Below are 18485 nucleotides of genomic sequence, written 5' to 3'. Positions count from 1 at the left end.
GGCGCTCCAAATTATAAGGAAAATTACAGTGACAAAAGCATTTAAAAAAGTATATTATTTTAGGATCCTTACCAAAGCATCAGAATAAGAAACATTAGAGAAAAAATGATCTGTACATTTTTAACTTCCACAATTTGCTTGTGCTTCCAAGTCTTGCAATGTTCAAGCTTTTTCTGACTCCGGTATTTGTTGAATGATTGGAATATTTGTGACTATGGAAAGAAGCTCCTGACACCTTTCTGCCCCAGAACCAGAGATGGAACAAGGGAAATTAAAATCACTGAGAATCAGTCAACAAATAAGAAATTAAGGCCTTTTTAAATACCCTTCTCCTCAAGCAGATATTGGAAAAGGTGGGGAGAAGCTCACCTTTTGAGAATAGCAGTTATTTCCAAAATCTTTGGGAATGAAAGCCACATTCTCACTTCACGCCAATTATTTTCCCCAAACATTTGAGTAAGTCCTCAGGCTTAATCACTAGGCTACTTATTCAGTAAGACATCTTACCACCAGAGGTGGCTAACTTGCCCTTGAATGTTTTTATCCATGCATGAAAGACCTTAGAACCTGCAAGCTTTCTTGGATCAATATTTGAGTAAAAGAAATCTTAAGTAACCTGTCTCAAAGCTGCATACATTTTAGAGGACTGTACCTTGTGTTTGACAGGCAAGCCACAACCATGTACAAAAAGTTTTGTTATGTAGCATTAGAGTGCACAAGAAGTTCTAAGCCCGGGGTCCCCAAACTTGGCAACTTTTAAGACTTGTGGACTTCAACTCCCAGAATTCTCCAGCCAGCTATGCTCAAGTCCTCAAGTCTTAAAGTTGCCAAGTTTGGGGACCTCTGTTCTAAGGCCAGAGAGTTCACTAGCAAGTTATATAACTTGACTTTTACTCCAGTTACTGAAGATCTCTTCAAAATGTCTGAGGCCTTCTCCAATTTCTGCATATAGCAATAGCACTTAGACTTATATACCGCTTTATAGTGCTTTTACAGCCCCTCTCTAAGCGGTTTACAGAGTCAGCCTCTTGCACCCAACAATCTGGGTCCTCATTTTACCCACCTCGGAAGGATGGAAGGCTGAGTCAACCTTGAGTCTGGTGAGATTCGAACTGCCAAACTGCAGGCAGCTGGCTGCAGCAGAAGTAGCTTGCAGTACTGCACTCTTAACCACTGCGCCACCAAGGCTCTTATGTTCATATCTAGGATATAAACTGCACATAAGCTGACAGTTCACTTACATTTCTGAATAAATGGGACGGTTATCAACCATGGGAAGTATAAAAATGCAAAAAAGGTGAAGCAAAGCTTCTTTTAGTCCTCATTTTGGAGAAGTCTGATTTGTCTGAGGAATGCTTCACCAAATCAGTGCCTGTCTACCTAAGACAGGAACCAAGGGAGGTTTTATGCCACCACCAGACTTAAAGATTAGGAATAGTCAGAGTTATGCTTTATCTTCAGCAAGAGACACGTGGTTTACTATGCTAATTCCATTCAAGATACAATATTTGGAAGTGATAAAAGATCTGAAACTCTCTGCCCTTCCAAACCTGCTCATCTACAGGCCCAGATGAGCTATATTACAACTCCCATCATCTCCAGCTAACTTTGCTTTTGATCTGCCTGACAGGAGGTAATTTGAGCTGGATTCAGACCCACCCGAAAGGTTGAACAGATTCCTTTGCTTGACCCCAAGACTGAGATAGCTGGCTTAAGACAAACCCTAGCTTATGTTATAGCAGAATGCAGCCACCCATATCCACAGCCCAATTTCTCATTTTTTTCCTCCAACCCACTTTCCTTTCTGTCTTTTGTTCACTTAGCTTTTCTCTGTTTATCCATCAAAAACCTGCTGCTTCCCTAAGAAACCTCTGCAGAGAATCAGTCCCACCAAATGGTCAGGTGGAAAGTCAGGGAGGAGACAGTTTGAAAAACAGAAACAAGCTAAAATGGCTTTCCAATATGTGTGTGTATGTGTGTGTGTGCGCATGCGCGCGATACCCAAGTACTTTACTGTATTCATCTGCCAGTTTTTGTCTTCCTACAGCAACTTTCATGGGAAACAGACTGATGACTGATATTATTGTACCTCTGGTCAATAAAGAGGTGAGAGCCTGGAGAGCTTTTCCCCCTCCTTCCTTCCTTCTGTACACCCACATACAGACTTTTCAAAGGAATAGTTTCACAATATGGTGCATCTTAAATAGAAAATCAAATCCGGATTCCATTTTGGATTATTACACACAACACTAATAAAATGTCCTGAGGAAATAATTAGCCTTTTCAAATCCGAAGACTGCTCCTGGAAAAAACAATAATTGTTTACCATGAAAGTAAATATTTAAGAAAATTGAAGAGTTTGCAAGCAAGGAATAGAAAATAAAAGATGAATTTAACAGGGTAGAAACGCTAACTTTCACTTAAAAAGATAACTTCTTGTGGCACCATGCTGCTTTCTATAGCTGTACTTAGGTTTTACTTATCCAATCTGATTACAACTATTTTTAATCTCCTTGGTCTTTTTACAGCAGAGTTGGAAGAAAAAGTAATGTCCTTCACTAAAGCCAAAATCCTGCACACAAACTTTTTAACGTTTTCAATGGATCACAATTTGAGTAAATCAGATACATACGCAGGGATTTTACTGTAAACGAAGAGTGAATAAAATAAGAGGCATGAAATCAAGACTTGTGAAAAAATTTCACAGTCTATTCAAACTTGAGGAATGTATTTGGAAAACCATAAAAAACCTTTATCCTGATGTTATCTTACAGTAGCAGGAGACAGGGTTCTAATGAAATTTAATGATTCATGAGTGATTTCAAGGTCACTATGCAAGTGAGCTATCAGAAAGCTAGACATATTGCATGCTGAATTAACAGAATTCACTTTTTCTAATGGCAGCGACCCATGCTGTTCCTCTTGGCCTAGAAGGTTTTCAAATGGAGATAAGTAACCCATCTGTATCACTTTACCATTAAGAAGATATTTATGGAGCAGTGCCAGACAATATCACATAATCCCTTCCCACATATGCTAAAACAGTAGAAGCATATCAATAAAATGTAAGCACTAATCAAAGGAAGATTATTTTCCTCAGCATCTTAACTATCAGTCTTCAAAACACAGTAAGATTCTAGCCCTCATGGTCATAAAGACTTATAAATACGCTGATGATGCCTGATAGGAATTCAGAAGCCAGACAAAATGGTACTTCAATGCTAGCAAGAGCAAAAAAAATATCATTATTTACTTGAAAAGATAAGCCTGAATTTAAAATAACCTCTTACTAAAAGAAATGCTTAGACTAAATGCCAAAGACAGAAAAACCTATTTCCTGTTTCTGCTATTTTCTCAGCACACCACAGACAACCTTATTTTAAAGAAAAAACATTATTTAAGGGTGAAACAAGACCTCTCTTCTTTTTGGAGTAAATATCAAATGTATTATAGGAATCAAAGCAAATGTGCTGTTTCTCCATAATTTGTACAAACTAGAGATAGATGGAGTGTAGAATTTTAATCTTTCCCAATAGGGAATGTTACCCTGTTGTACATCATTGTGTATAAATAATAAAATTTGGTAACTGAGAGTAAACAGATTCAACACCCCAACTGAAAAATGAATGCTTAACTTGCTAAGTTCATTATCTTGTCAGCAAACTTACCAAATATAGTTTTTAAAAAAATAAAAATTTCAATTACATTTGATCTAGCATCAAAGAAGTTAAAATAAAAGTGGTCCTCAAAATTATTACCACAATTGGAATTGGAATGTCTGCCACTAATGTGGGTTGTTAAATGCTTCAAATTCAATTTTATGACATTTTTGCCATGGTTAAGTGAATCATGTGGTCAGGGGTGGGATTCAAAAATCCGAGCAACTTAAGCAATCCCAGTTCACTCCCTGGTTGCTGGGTGGGTGTGGCCTGCTGGAACTTCCAGGAGGGCCATTTTTCGCCTTCCTAGGGGTCCGGAGGCTTCCCCTGGGGCCTCTGAGAGGATGAAAACAGCCTCCCCCAGGCTCTGGAGGCCCACTGGAAGCCGGAAACAGGCCCGTTTCAGATTCTATGTGAAGGGTAAAAATTAAAGATTATTAAAAGTAAAAGGAAGGAATTTAAAATTGGTTTATTTGGCCAAGGTTAAATGGGGCATTGGTCTTACCCGAGACACTCCTCAGAGGGTGAAGATAGGATCCAGACAGTGTGGGATGACTCTGGTCTGCTTGTTCTTTAGACTGAATTGTTTAAATTGAGGACACGCCTCCTCCTTACTAACGGTCCCCAGTTTTCGATGATGTCGAAGCAATGCATGTGGTTGTTGATGGCAAATGTCCACTCATACTGACACCCAGGACCACACGGTCTCCAGGATGGGGCTGGATCTGAGAAGGAACATCTCAGGTAAGACTAATGCACCTTCTCCAGGGTGGTGTTGATAGGATCCAGACAGCTTGGGACATACCCAAAGCTGATGTCCTACCAGTGGGTCACCGGCTGGTCCTGAGCCTGTGGTACAGAAAGCACTTTTTGCAAGACCCGTCTTCCAAAGGCAGCTTCTGCCGAGGCAAATGTATCGAGTCTGTAATGCCTAATAAAAGGCAAAGGCAAGGACCAGGTCGCCCTCTGCAAATTTCCTCCATCGAAGCCTGAGTGGCACCACGCAGCCATCGTGGTCACGCTTCATGTGGAGTGAGCTGTAATCTGTCTCAGCTTGGCAAGTCCTTGCACTTCATATGCCTTAGTGATGAATCCTCTAATCCATCTGCCGATGGCGTAATATTCTGTCCCGTCGTAGTTGGTTGAAACGTCACAAATATAGCCACCATCTTCCTGAAACATGCAGTCCATTTCATATATATACGGAGGGCCCGCCTTACATCCAATGTATGGCAGACCCTCTCCCAGGCATGAGATGGTGCCAGGCAAAAGTCCGGCAAGATCAATTCCTGGGCTTGATGGAAGTAGGAATTGATCTTGGGAATGAAGGCCCGGTCCAACCACAGGACTACTCTGTTGGCATAGAAAATAGAGGTCCTCCCTAACCAATAAGGCTGCCAGCTTCAATATCCTCCTGGCTGATGTTATGGCCATGAGGAAAACCACCTTATACATTAGAAAACGTAGGCTGACAGATCTCAAAGGCCCAAAAGGTACAGTCTTAAGTGCCTGAAGAACCTTGGATAGGTCCCATGTGGGGTACCTATGCACCACCAGCAGTGGCTCTTCTGAGAAACCTACATACCTCCGGGAGTTTTGGTAAGGACTCAAACTTCCCAAAAGTCAAGACCATAGAAAGGGCTGCCACCTGCCTACGAATAGTGGCGGGGGCCAGGCCCTTATCTAGCCCCGTCTGCAAGAAGTCCACTATTTGGGCCATAGCCACTGAAATAGGCTGAAATCCCTTCTTTATGCACTACTCACAGAAGGCCTTCCATGTCGCATCATTTTAGTGGTCAATGATCTTCTGGCCACCTGAATGTTTCTAATCACCTGGGACGAGAAATTGTCCCCATCAGAATTCTCCACTGAAGTGCCAGATGGCCAATTGGAGCCACTGAAAAAGCACCCCTTGATCATCGCCGGGGACTTCCACCAAAGAAAGAATGTTATCACCTTTGGTGGAACCTTTACCCTTGTCGGTGAATTGCTCCAACCCGATCTCTGATAGTGGACCAGGAATCACTGCAAGCCCCTTGCATGCAGCTGAGCCCATGGCACAATTGCAATGCAAGATATTATCTTGCCCAACAGCTGAGACAGCTAAGCAAGCGATGCTACCCTGAGGGATCTCACTTGACTCACCAGTCCCTGGATGTCGGACCTTCGCTCTGAGGAGAGGGAGACCACCCCTGCTACTGTGTCTATTATCGCCCACAGGAGTAATAAACAGGTGGTTGGCGTAAAGTGCCTCTTGCTGGTGCTGATCGAGAACCTGCAGGCCTGCAATGCCTGCAGGGTAATCCATAAGTCCTCCTCTGCTTCTCTGTACGATAACGATTGAATTAGAATGTCGCCTGGGTAGCATTGTATACGGACTGGAATGGTCCTGAGATGGGCCATCAATGCCATCAGAATCTTGGTGAAGGTTCTGGGCGCTGACACCAGGCCGAACGGGAGGGTTCTGTATTGCAGATGCTTGCCCTCATAGCAGAACCTCAGGTACCAATGGTGATCTGGCCGAATCAGTATGTGCAGGTAAGCCTCCAAGAGATCGATGGATGTCAAATAATCTCCCTCCCTGACACTCTGTAGAATTGATTTTAGAGTGTGCATTTTGAATTTTCAGTATATCAGGTAACAATTCAGTCCTTTTAGATTGAGAATTGCTCTCCATTCCCCCCACCCCAGCTCTTTGGAATGACAAATAGTATTGACTAAAATCCATACCCCTCCTGGTCTTCTGGAACTATATGGCCTGGATAGCCAGTAAATGCTGAATAGCTGCATCCATTAGATTTCTCCTGGTTGCATTGTTCGAGATTAGGCAATGGATAAAGAACCTTCGGGGTCTTGGATCAGAATTCTAGTGATAGACTGGACCTTGTTGTGTCTAGTATCCAAGCATCCGTTGTCGTCTGCTCCCATTGATCCGCAAAAAGGCTTAGTCTACCACCAAAAGGAGCCTTGGTATGGTAGACACTTGGGGCATCGGAATGAACGGTTGCCTGTCTCTCGAAAGGGCTGCTTGTTTTGTGTTTGGGGCTTGTTCTTGTCCTGGAACCCCTGGAATAACTGAAAGTCCTGCCTCTGACCGAACAACCCTTAAGATCGTTAAAAGTTCAGTCTGTAATAAGAGGAACGAAAGGACCGACGAAAAGATGGTGAAAACCTGCTATCCACTCTGAAATACAAGGCAGGATTTTCCATCTGCCCCTGGCTTCTACCAGACTGGTTTCAGAGAGCCCCAAACAGCTTGCCACCTTTATATGGAGCTGATGCCAACTTCCACCGTCGCTTGGGGTCAGCCTGCCAATACTTGAGCCACAGGAGGCGTTGAACTGTCACTACCGATGCAATAGCCCTGGAAGCAAACTTAACAGAATTTAGTGTGGCATCAGCTGTGTACTCTGCCGCTGCGATCACCTTGTTAAAGTCATGATGAATCCTGATATCACTAGCGGGCACCTGCTCCTACATCCAGCAAAGCCAAATCACAAAAGGCTCTAGTGAAGAAAGATACTGCTGTAGCGGTCTTCACGGCCCATGCAGCAGCCTGGTGTGTCTTACACAATGCCAGCTCCGATTTTTTATCATCTGCCTTGAGAACATCATCTGCATCATTAAGCGTACTCAAGGACGATGCCAGCGCCAGTTCATCTACTTCAGGGAGTTGTAAGATGTCTGCCAGAGGCGTGGCCACATTGTAAAATTTCTTATCAAAGGAAGTGGCACTTGGGTAAGTCCCTGGCAAGTCCAGTTGTTGCTGAACCACATTAAAGAAAAGTTTTGGAGATGGAATCACCTCCTCCTCTGTTGGTTCGGCAAAAAGAAGATCACTTGGCTCTGTAATGCCCAGAGCAGGATCTGGCAAAGCAGTGTCCAAATTCAATTTGGTCATGCTTTTGGCCTTAAAAAGTAGTGACTTAAACATGTGAGGCCTAAAAAGCCCCTTAAAACTGGCTTGTCTGAGGCCCTACTATCATTTTCTGACAAGTCCTATTCAATCTCACCTTTCTCTATCGAGCTCTCAGATTGACTCTGGTCAGAAGAAACCGGAGAATATTGTACTTCGAACTTTGATGGATCGCTCTAAACTTGATAAGGGATCCCTTGGCTATGTGCCGTAGGGGGCCCTTGTAATACAGGTACCTGATGGCGGCATTGCTGAATGCATGCCACGTAACCCTATTTAGCCACCTCCAAGATTCATCTTTGTACTTCCTGGGGCATGGGCTGGTCATACTTGCTTGGCGGAGGCCCGCTGTGGTCGGAGTAAAGGTTGCCTCTGCTGGAGGACCCATTCTCTTTCTAAACCTTCCAGCTATCCAGGTGTTATAAATGGCACAGGATTGATGGGTCCCATCTGTAAGATTCCCCTGCTGTGAGAAAGATCTAACTCCTCCCTGTCTTCTGGAGCCCAGCCTTGGGACCCTGAACTATCCCTATGACTCACTAGTTGAGATAGATCCAAAGGTTGTCCCAGATGAGCAAATGAAGGGATAGTATCCTCCATTAAAGGACTCAGCTGCTTCAGCCTCTCCTATTCCCTGGTGTTCTTAGTGAACTGCTTCTCTAAGGCCTGCTGAAGCCTGAGCTCGGCCTTCTCCTGAGGTTCTTTTAGTGGCAATAGCCTTGGCCTTGCTCTTGGCAGCTGCCCCCTTGGCTATTTTACCAGGCCTAGAGGAGGTCCTTTTGACCCTCTTCTATCTGACTATGAGTAATCCAAGCCTTGAGAGGATGAAAAACTGGCATTAGGATCCACCATCTTGGGCCTACTCTCAAATATCTTCCTATCAGAAAAGTTAACCAAACACTATCTAAAGAACTAAGCTGACTAACTCCCTAGATCGGCGATCACCAACCGGTAGGCCGCAGCCCACTGGTGGGCCGTGAGAAAATTTTGGTGGACCGCAGAGAAATCTCACCCCCAGAGTATCCCCACAAAGCAATTAATTCAGGCTATGCAGAAACACAGGGCTGCGCACGGGAACCCTCCCTGCCCACTCACTCCTTACCTGGTAAACTTGCCTGCTAAATTGCTATTTTTCCTTTTTCCGACATTCATCTGTTTTGCTGTGTCGGGAGATTTAGATAAGCTAGGAAGCAGGAAATGGTTGGATTTCTTGCTTTCCAGCTAGTCTTTAGATCTTCGGCTAAGCACAGCCGAACCTCCCTTAGGACTGAAGGTTTGCTTGCAAGCAAATTCTGTGTAGGCTCACAGCAAGCAAATTTGAGAGTCTGAGCTAACCAATGGCAGATCGATCGATCACTGAATGATTCTGTGAGCAACTCAATCTGCCTGCTTTGCCTGAGTTTGGGTAAAAGATGCTCTTTTTTATAGAAAATTCAATATTTACATGCATGCTGTGTTGTGAGTTAATTTTGTGAGTTTGCTTGCTAGCAAATTTTATGAGTTTGCTTGCTAGCAAATTTTATGTGACAGACTGAGCTAGCCAATGGCAGAAAAATAGATCTCTGAATGAATCTGTGATTCTGTGAGCAACTCAATCTGCCTGCTTTGCCTGATTTTGGGTAAAAGTTGCTTTTTTGTGAAAAATTCAATATTTATATAAATATTTCTAATATTTACGTACAAGCCATGCTTAGGCAGTCACATGGCCACCAAGCCATACCCACAAATTAGGCCCGCCCACAGAACCAGTTAGTGGTCCCTGGGATCTAAAATTATGAGTTTGGTCGTCCCTGAGGTCCAAAAGGTTGGTGACCCCTGCCCTAGATGAACTATTCCAACTATAAAGGCACTAGGGTCTGATCTCACCACTCAATGTCCTTCTGGTATGGCCTCCAACCTTCTGTGCCTTCTCCTCAACTACCTGATGTGCATCTCATGCAATTTTCAAAATTGAAACTGCCCTGAACTGCTCTCCTCAACTGGCAGGCCTCCAGGGAGCCACTCTAAGCACTGCTGCTAATCGACTTGCAAATCTGGGACTAGTGTTGGCAGTGCCTTTTCTCCTTGCACTCCAAAGTTGATCTCCAAAAAACAAATGCATAGCTCTGAACAGGCAGGCAGCCAGGAATCCATGCTGCTCTTCCGCTCCAGAACTGGCACCCTACTGGTTTCGTGCCTTGTGCTAAACAGCTGATCGTCAGCTTTTTGCAAACTGCACTATTGCTGCTCCAGGACCGCAATCCCTAAAGGGTAGGCAGTCTGGGGAGCCCCACTTCCTCCTACAGAGTGCATCAAATGCCACTGTTCTGGGCTACACTCCCTCAAAGAATAGGCTGTCCACCAGGCACTTCCAAAAACAAAACTCCAACCGCGACTTCCTTGTGATCGCTGTAGCTGCCGGTTGCCTTGGGGAATTCCACTGAGCCGTAACCTTCAAAATAGCGGATTCCGTCCAATTCCACCTTCAGCAGCATTCCAGGAGTAATCCTGCACAGCGGGCTGAAGCCCCAGGGCTCGGCACGTTGCGAACCTGCTGCCTGTGATCTGTCTTCTCTTCTGTCTATTCCTGCCAATTTAAACTGTATAACTATAAATCCAAAGCTTCCAAAGGAAAATTTGGAAGAGCTTAAGAAAGCACATCTGATTGAACAGTAAACGGAGTTGAAAACCGGGGACCATTAGTGAAGAGGTGGCATGTCCTCAGTTTAAACAACTCAGTCTAAAGAGCAAGCAGACCAGAATCATCCCACACTGTCTGGATCCTGTCGACATCACTCTGGAGAATAGGTATGTTCTTATCTCTGGTAACCCTTAATTGGTTTTGGTTGATTAGGATTGAACAATGACGGGCTTTTTAAAAGCAACTTTTTAAAAAAAGATAGAATACAAAATAACACCAGAAAAGAGAAGGAATCTAAAGGGGAAAAAAACAAAAAAATTAAAGAAAAAAAGCATCATAAAAATAAATTTTTCTGTAAAGAAATCGGTCTATAATTCTTGATTTGCAGTAGGTCCGCCTCCTCTTTTGGAATAAGTGTAATGTAAGCCTCTGACCATGTTTTAGGTATCATCTTTTTAACATAACTTCATTCATAACTTCTAACAGTGGAATACACAGTGATTCTTGAAAGATTTTATAAAATTCTACAGGAAACCCGTCTGGACCTGGTGCCTTTCCATTATTTTGTTTCTTAAGTGTGACTTAACTCCATCATTGTTATATTACTTTCTAGCATTTCTTCAATCTCTTTAGGTATCTTAGGTAGATTTGCATTCTGCAGGTATTGTTTAACTTTCTCCTCATCAATGTCTTCTTTCTTATACAAATGCTTATAAAAATCATAAATAATCTCTTTTTTTCTTTGCTGCCATAACAAATTTTACCTTGGTCATCTATTAACTGCGGTATTTTCCTCGACTCTTTCTCCTTTCTCAATTTGTATGCTAGCCATCTACCTGGCTTATTTGCATCCTCAAAATAATTCTGTTTAGCATTCCTAATTTTCTGTGCCAGTTCTTCTTTCTCTATTAAGTCCATTTTATGTTTAGTTATATCCAGTTTCATTTTAACATCTTTTCTGTGTGGCATTTTCTGTAATTCTTTTTCAAGTCCCTTATATTCATCATCCAAGGCTTTAAGAGTTCGCCTTTTCCTGTTATTCTTTTTTCTTGTATAGTCTATTATCAAGCCTCTAACATAGGCCTTCATTGTGTCCCAAACATTCTGTATTGAGGTGTCTTCTTTTCTGTTCTCTTTAAAGAAGAAGGCCAATTCTTTCTCCATCCATTGTATAAATTCCTTATCCTTTAAAATAGAATTATTTAATGTCCATCTCGATCTTTTCCTTTGTCCCTTCCATTCAATTGTCAATGGGTTATGGTCAGCCCAAGTACTTGTTTCAATATTTACTTCTTGAATACTAGACATTAAATCTGTTGAAATCCAAATCATATCCAATCTGGACCATGATAGATGCCTATTTGAATAGAACGTAAATTGCTTAGATTTATCATTTCTTTCTCTCCATATGTCTTTTAAAGTTAATTCATCTATCATTTTAAAAAGGATTTAGGAAGAGTTTTCCTGTTATGCTTTACTGTTGTTGCAATATAGTCAAGTCTATTATCCACAATTCCATTAAAGTCTCCCATCATAATTACATTAGCATAGTCAAGTTCAGCAGTCTTAGTATGTAATTTTCTATAGAATTCTTCCTGTTTATCATTCGGATTGCATAAATTGCAATCAAAAGTATCTTTCTATTATTGTCCATTATTTCTACCATTAATATTCTCCCATCATCATCTGTATAAATCATTTTTGCTGGAATGGCCTCTTTAATATATAAAACCACCCCTCTTTTCTTGGATTGTGTCAAAGAGGTAAACAATTTCCCTAATTTTGGTTGTAATAACAATTGTTCATGTTGCTTTTTAATATGAACTTCTTGTAAACAAATTATGTCGAACCTTAATTTCATTAATTTATGAAAAATCTTCCTTCTCTTAACAGCTGAATTCAGTCCATTTATATTCATTGTAATCAATTTTTTTCTCTTCCATAATTATGTTTTATATTTAGATTTAACCACTCTCGTGGGTCTTGCCTCACGTTGATCTTTAATATCCACTTGTCCACCTAGTGCACCTTCTTCTTTTCCAACCTCCATTTGTTCCTCTTGGGATTCAATTGATGGGACCTCCCTTTCCTGCTCCTCCTTCTCTGCCTCCAAAAACCTCTGCACAAAACAGTTCTGCTTTCTCAATTGAATCAATTCTATGTCTCTGTTCCTGCCACGTAAACATCAATCCTTCTGGAATCAACCACCTGTAAGACACCTCTTTTTCCAATAACCTTTTAGTCAGGAATCGGTATTCTCTTCTCATCTCTCTCACTCTTCTAGGTATTTGTTTTAAAACCAAAATTTCTTTACTTTTTGTATTTCAGTGGCTTCTCTCTTGCTAGTTGCAATATTTGTGTCTTCAAAGATTTTTAATAAATCTAATATGAACTTCTCTGGGTAGGTTATTTCTCATCGCATATCTTGTAAAACTCGATATATCTCATCAATTCCATCCATCATCTTCTCTTCTGTTATCTCGAGCGCCTCCGCCAGAATTCCTACCATTATCGCAACCAAATCTTGTCCTTTTTCTTCTTCTATATTTTGGAATCTAAGATAAAATTCTGATCTATCCAACTCCCACTTTAACATCTCACTTTTTTCTTGTTCAATCGCTGTTAATCTATTGTCGATATTTCCAATTTTCTCCTCTCTTTGTTTGCCTCCCTCTTCAACATTTTGGAGTCTCTCTTCATATTTTTCCATCATCTGTTCTATCCTACCTGTTCTTTGTTCAATAGTATCCATTTTTACCTTAAGATCTTGAATTCCTTGCATAATCATCTGGAAGGATACTCTTTCTTGTTCTTTTTCTTTCTCTTTATCTTGCTTTAACAATGTCTGAATTGAGCGCTGTCCAGATGGTGGGGAGGCAGAAGCAGACATAGAGGCACCTGAAGATATAAATTTCTTACTCATTTTAAGTGGTTCCAACTCTTCAAGTTTTTTCAAATTTTAATCCACAAAAAAAGAAAAAAATATGAAATTATAATCCAAGGTAAAAAGGCCAACAATAAAAAAGCCAAAAGTGAGAGAAAAAAAGAAAAAAAAAAAAAAATTCTTCAAATTCTTCCTGACCTTAGTCCAATAAAAAAAAAAAAAAACCATAAAAAAAAGTAACAGTAAAAATAAAAACCCAATAATAATAATAAACAAGACAAAGCCAAAAAGGAAGAAGGAAGAAGAAAAGAGAAAAAACAAAAAACAAAACAAAAACCAAGAAAAATAAGTTTCTTCAGATTCCACACCTTAGTCCAGCCAGAAAAAAAAAAAAAAGAAAAAACCACAATTGAAAAAAGGAAAAAGAAATAGTCCGCTGATGTACATTAAAAAAAAAAAAAAAAAAAAAAGAGAAAACAGGATCCAAATAGGCAAAGAAAAAATAAAATCAGTTAAATCAAAATAAAATATAAGTAGAAAAAAGAAATTCAGAGGCTTCCCTTTGCAAATAAATCAAGCTTAAAAGTAAAGACCTTGATGTTAGTGAAGGGGTTGGCAGAACTCAAAAACAACAACAACACTGCACTCTATTTAATTATCCAAGGCTCTAATTATAACTCCCTTCTCTTTCCCACAAGCTTCAAAGCTGAGCCATGTATATCCAGAAAGACACCTGTAATAATATTCCACAAAGTGCTTTCCTCTATCTTATCAGGGGATGTCCTTGAGAAGAAGAGTCTATTTTTATTTTTTTAAATATTTCCGAGCCTCTAGGTGGCAGTGTTACAAAGTATCATAGTTCTCACTTTCCCCCTCCTCTCTTAAGGAAAGCCGCTTGCAATACACAAAACAGAAACCGAAAAATCAAACAAAATCAAGAGAAGCCTCTAGCCCAGAAAAAAAAATAAAAAGTCCAGAAGAAGAATAAAACATATGAATATATAGAAAAAAGAAAACAGTCCAGTTATCCAATAAATAACAATAGAGTCCGGAAGCAAAGAAAAAAAAAAAAATGGATTCTCTCTTTGACGTTTCCCTAAAAAAACGCCGCTAAATCAATTTTGTCAAAAAACAAAACAAAAATCACACAGGTTTCTTCAGATAATTAGAGTAAACTTTCAAAATTCAAAAAATTAAATAAAAAAAAGAAGTTCTCACCCAACCGACAAACTCTTTCTCAAACTCTTTCCGTCTGGAGTCGCCCGGCCTCAGCAGCATGGGGCTGCCTCTCCGCCGCTGGCAAGAAGAGCTTCACCCGGGCTCTCCAGGGATTTTGCGGTATCCCGGAATCCTCAGGATATGCTCTTCACGATGGCTGTCCCTACGGGACAGCGTAGGTCCGTTGGACCGGCCAGTGGCGGAGATATCGGCTGCAATCGAGGAGCTCGATTGCAAACCGTATCGCCACGGCGCAAGCTCCTCCCATCTCCACCTTTCTTTACTAAATGCAGATTATAAAATTTTTGCTTCAATATTAGCAGAAAGACTTAAAAAGTACTTGAATAACTTTATTCACCCAGACCAAAATGGGTTTTTGCCAAAGCGACAAATCAGAGACAATATGAGAGTAATTCTGGACACCCTGGAATACTATGAGGCGCATCCTGAAAAGCAAATGGCTTTGATATTTTTAGATGCTCAAAAGGCATTTGATAACGTGAATTGGAGATTTATGTTACTTTTAATGGAACAGATGGGCTTTGCTAGAAGATTTATTCAGGCAATAGAAGCAATTTATAATGAACAAACAGCTAAGGTAATGATGGAGGGAGAATTTACAGATCCTATTAATATAAGAAAAGGCACAAGACAAGGTTGTCCTCTTTCTCCCTTGATATTTGTATTGACTTTGGAAGTGTTGAATAGAAATATCAGAGAAGATAAAACTATAAAAGGAATGAAAATTAAAAGGAAGAATTTAAACTACAAGCCTTTGCAGATGACCTAGTCTTTATCTTGGAAGACCCTATAGAAACAGCCTCGAAACTGTTGGAAAAGATAGAGGTCTATGGGGAGGTGGCTGGTTTGAAAATAAATAGAGATAAAACAAAGATTTTGTCAAAGAATATGTTGCTGAAACAAAGGGAAGAGTTGGCAGAACTGTTAAAAATTCAAGTTACAAACAAGGTTAAGTATCTGGGGATATATTTGACATCAAGATGTAGTACATTGAAGGAGAATAATTATATTAAACTTAAACAACAGATAGCTCAAGATTTGAAAAAATGGGAGAACTTACAATTGTCATTAATAGGAAGGATTTCAACAATCAAGATGAACATTTTACCCAGAGTCTTATTTTTGTTTCAAACAATACCAATTAGGCTTGGAAAAGAATATCTTGAGGATTTAAATAAAATTGTTTTGAAGTATATATGGCAAGGCAAGAAAGCAAGAATAAAGTTAAAGCTTTTACAGGATGCTAGATTTAGAGGAGGGTTTGGTCTGCCTAATTGGGAGTTGTACTACCAAGCTGCAAACTTGACGTGGGTTAAAGAATGGATAACATTAAGGAAAACCAGATTGTTGACATTAGAAGGTCATGATTTGTTGTTGGGCTGGCATGCTTTTTATGGTACAAGGGAACTAAAACACAGGGGTATTTTAGAAGACATTATATACGGGAGTCTCTGTGGTTGAATTGGGAGAAGATAAAAAAACAGTGTTATTTGAAAATTCCAGTTTGGTTATCGACGATAGAAGCGTTTTCTTATCCTATAATTTATAAAAAGGAACAAACAGTTAATTATGGGGAATTATTAGATGAAAAGGGTGAACTTAAATCGATGCAAAAATTGGAAGAACAAGGTATACAGATGAATTGGTTTTCATATTTGCAAATACATTCAAAGTACTATGAGGATTCCAAAGCAGAGGGATTTTATGATAAGCAAACTGACTTGGATAAGATTTTGATGGGTACTGATGAAAAGGTGATTAAAAAATTGTATGGTTATTTATTGCAAATTAAGCTTGAAGAAGAACAAGTTAAAGAAACTATGATTGCGTGGGGAAGGAATTTTGGATATGGGATTGATTTAGAGAAATGGCAGAAATTATGGTCTAAAATTATAAAATGACAATGTCTACAGCCTATAAAGAAAACTTGTATAAGATGTTTTACAGGTGGCATTTTCCCCGACAAGGATAGCAAGAATGTTCAAGAACAAATCTGAAAAATACTGGAAATGTCATCAGAAACCTGGTTCATACTATCACATGTGGTGGACTTGTGAGGATGCTAGAAAATATTGGACTAAAATCCACATGTGGCTGGAAAAAATGACAAAGAAGCATATAGACTTGAAACCGGAGTTTTTCTATTGGGAATACTACCAGATACTTATAGTAAAGAGTTGAAATATTTGATTGTAAATGTATTGACTGCTGCTAGGATTGTATTTGCAAAAAATTGGAAAAATGAGAAAATTCCATTGCAAGAAGAAGTTGTAAAGAAAATTTTGGAATGTGCTGAGATGAGTAGATTGACTTTTGAAATTAGAGAGCAAGAAGATAAACAATTTTATTTAGTTTGGGATCTTTTCTATCAATGGTTGAATGATGAAATATTAAAATATAAAAGTTAGATAATAAGGAATAATAATGACTTTATTTTCCCTTTCCTTTTATTGGTTTTTGATACTATATCTATATAATAGTTTTCTTTGTTTCTTTCTTTTTCATATTTGGGATAGAATTGGTATGATTATAAGATTTGTTTTAGAATAAAATATTTAAAATATAGTTATCTCATAAAGGCATGACCGAATAAAAGTTTAGTCAAATTTTTTTTTCTTTAATAGCGATACTAGGATTTATAAATTTGTATTGATAAGAGTATTATATAAAGTAACTGTAATTGTGACTATGAGGTGAATGCACAAAACCGATGGACCAACCGACTTACTGTGTGTACAAAAATATGGGGGAGCTGATACTTTTATGTTTTGTTGTTGTGTTTTTTATGTTAAAAAAATAATAAAAATTTATAAAAAAAAAAAAATAAAAATAAATTTTTCTGATTTTTGCCTCAGTACAGATAAAAATATATATGTCATGCTCCTGGTGGAGTCTGACTCTGAGGAAGAGGAGAAACAGCCAACAGGGAGTGGGAGTGTGGCTCCAGAGGTGGTGGAGGAGGCTGGGGAAGGGCAGAGGCTGGCTGAGCAGTCAGAGGAGGATCTAGGCTCATCCCCTATCCATCCTAGGTCACGCAGGGAGGAGAGGATCAGGGAAAAGCAAGGTCTACTCAAGAGGAGATTACCATGATCCTCCTCGTGGCTTTCAGGTGGGAGCTATGTATATAAGTTTGCAACTGTGCAGTTAGATTTGCTGAAGTCAATTAGTCTTCACCTTGAAAGAGGCTTATCTTTGCTGGCATTCTTCCCATGGACTTTTCTCGGTTATTTTCCTGGAATTTATAATTAGTTATCTCGGCTTGCATCAGAACTCTCATCAATGCGGTTTGTTTTGGTTTTCTGTTTGCCTCATTATTTACTTTTGTGACTTTAAACTGTGCTTAATAAAACAGTGAAGTTAAGTTGAAGGCTTTACCGGACTTTAATATATGTTTTGGGTTATTTAGAGAGACTACGGGTCATCACAATATAATCGAATAATCTCTTACATGAAGTTAAACATAATCATATCAACCATAACTCTAAATTTAACCATCCTAATCTTAAAATTCTTAGATTTAAAAGACTTTTGTTTATAGATAAAAGCAGAGATATAGGAAGAATATGTCATTTATTGTATTTTAAGAGAAGGCTATAAGTTATTAAAAGTGTTTCTACAAGATGAAAGGAGATGTCATTTTTTAAGATCTTTCTTTACTACATTATTTTTGCTTTATTTTCTATTTTCCTTTTGTTCTTTTCATTTTTCGTTAGTTTACATTTCTTTACCTTTTTATTTGTAATGTTTTATAAAATTACTTCCAAACACTTAAATCCCCCCTACTCTTGTAATCAGAACTGGATAGCCCTGACCACACTCAAATGGAAGCCAGGAATTTATCTCCTTGAAAAGCCTAATTCCTGCATGGACCCGATAAATATTCTCAGAACCCTAGCCATTGGAACAAAACTTCTGTTTAACTAGAATTAGACTAACTGGGAATTATAGTCGTGATGCAATGGTTAAAATGCAGTACTGCAGGTTATTTTTGCTGCCTTCCGGCTGCCTGCAATTTGGCAGTTCGAATCTCACCAGGCTCAAGGCTGATTCAGCCTTCCATCTTTCCAAGGTCAGTAAAAATGAAGATCCAGATTGTTGGGGGCAATATGCTGACTCTGTAAATCACTTAGAAAAGGCTGTAAAAATGCTATAGCTTGCATTTTTATT

General features: G+C 39.5%; 1 protein-coding gene and 1 pseudogene across 1 annotated transcript in view; both read right to left on the bottom strand.

Moving 5' to 3' along the window:
• The window catches only part of CLASP1 (cytoplasmic linker associated protein 1), a 238772-nt gene that overhangs the window by 165739 nt on the left and 54548 nt on the right, over positions 1-18485 (bottom strand). The gene's annotated exons all lie outside the window — the stretch shown is intronic.
• LOC148128017 (lamina-associated polypeptide 2, isoforms alpha/zeta-like) lies at positions 6693-10049 on the bottom strand (annotated as a pseudogene).

Source organism: Pseudonaja textilis, chromosome 1, assembly GCF_049901715.1.
Source record: "Pseudonaja textilis isolate UNSWEBS1 chromosome 1, rPseTex1.2, whole genome shotgun sequence".
NCBI classification, from domain to species: Eukaryota; Metazoa; Chordata; class Lepidosauria; order Squamata; family Elapidae; genus Pseudonaja; species Pseudonaja textilis.
The sequence above is the reverse complement of the archived record's forward strand: the minus strand, read 5'-3'. Positions and strand labels throughout refer to the sequence as shown.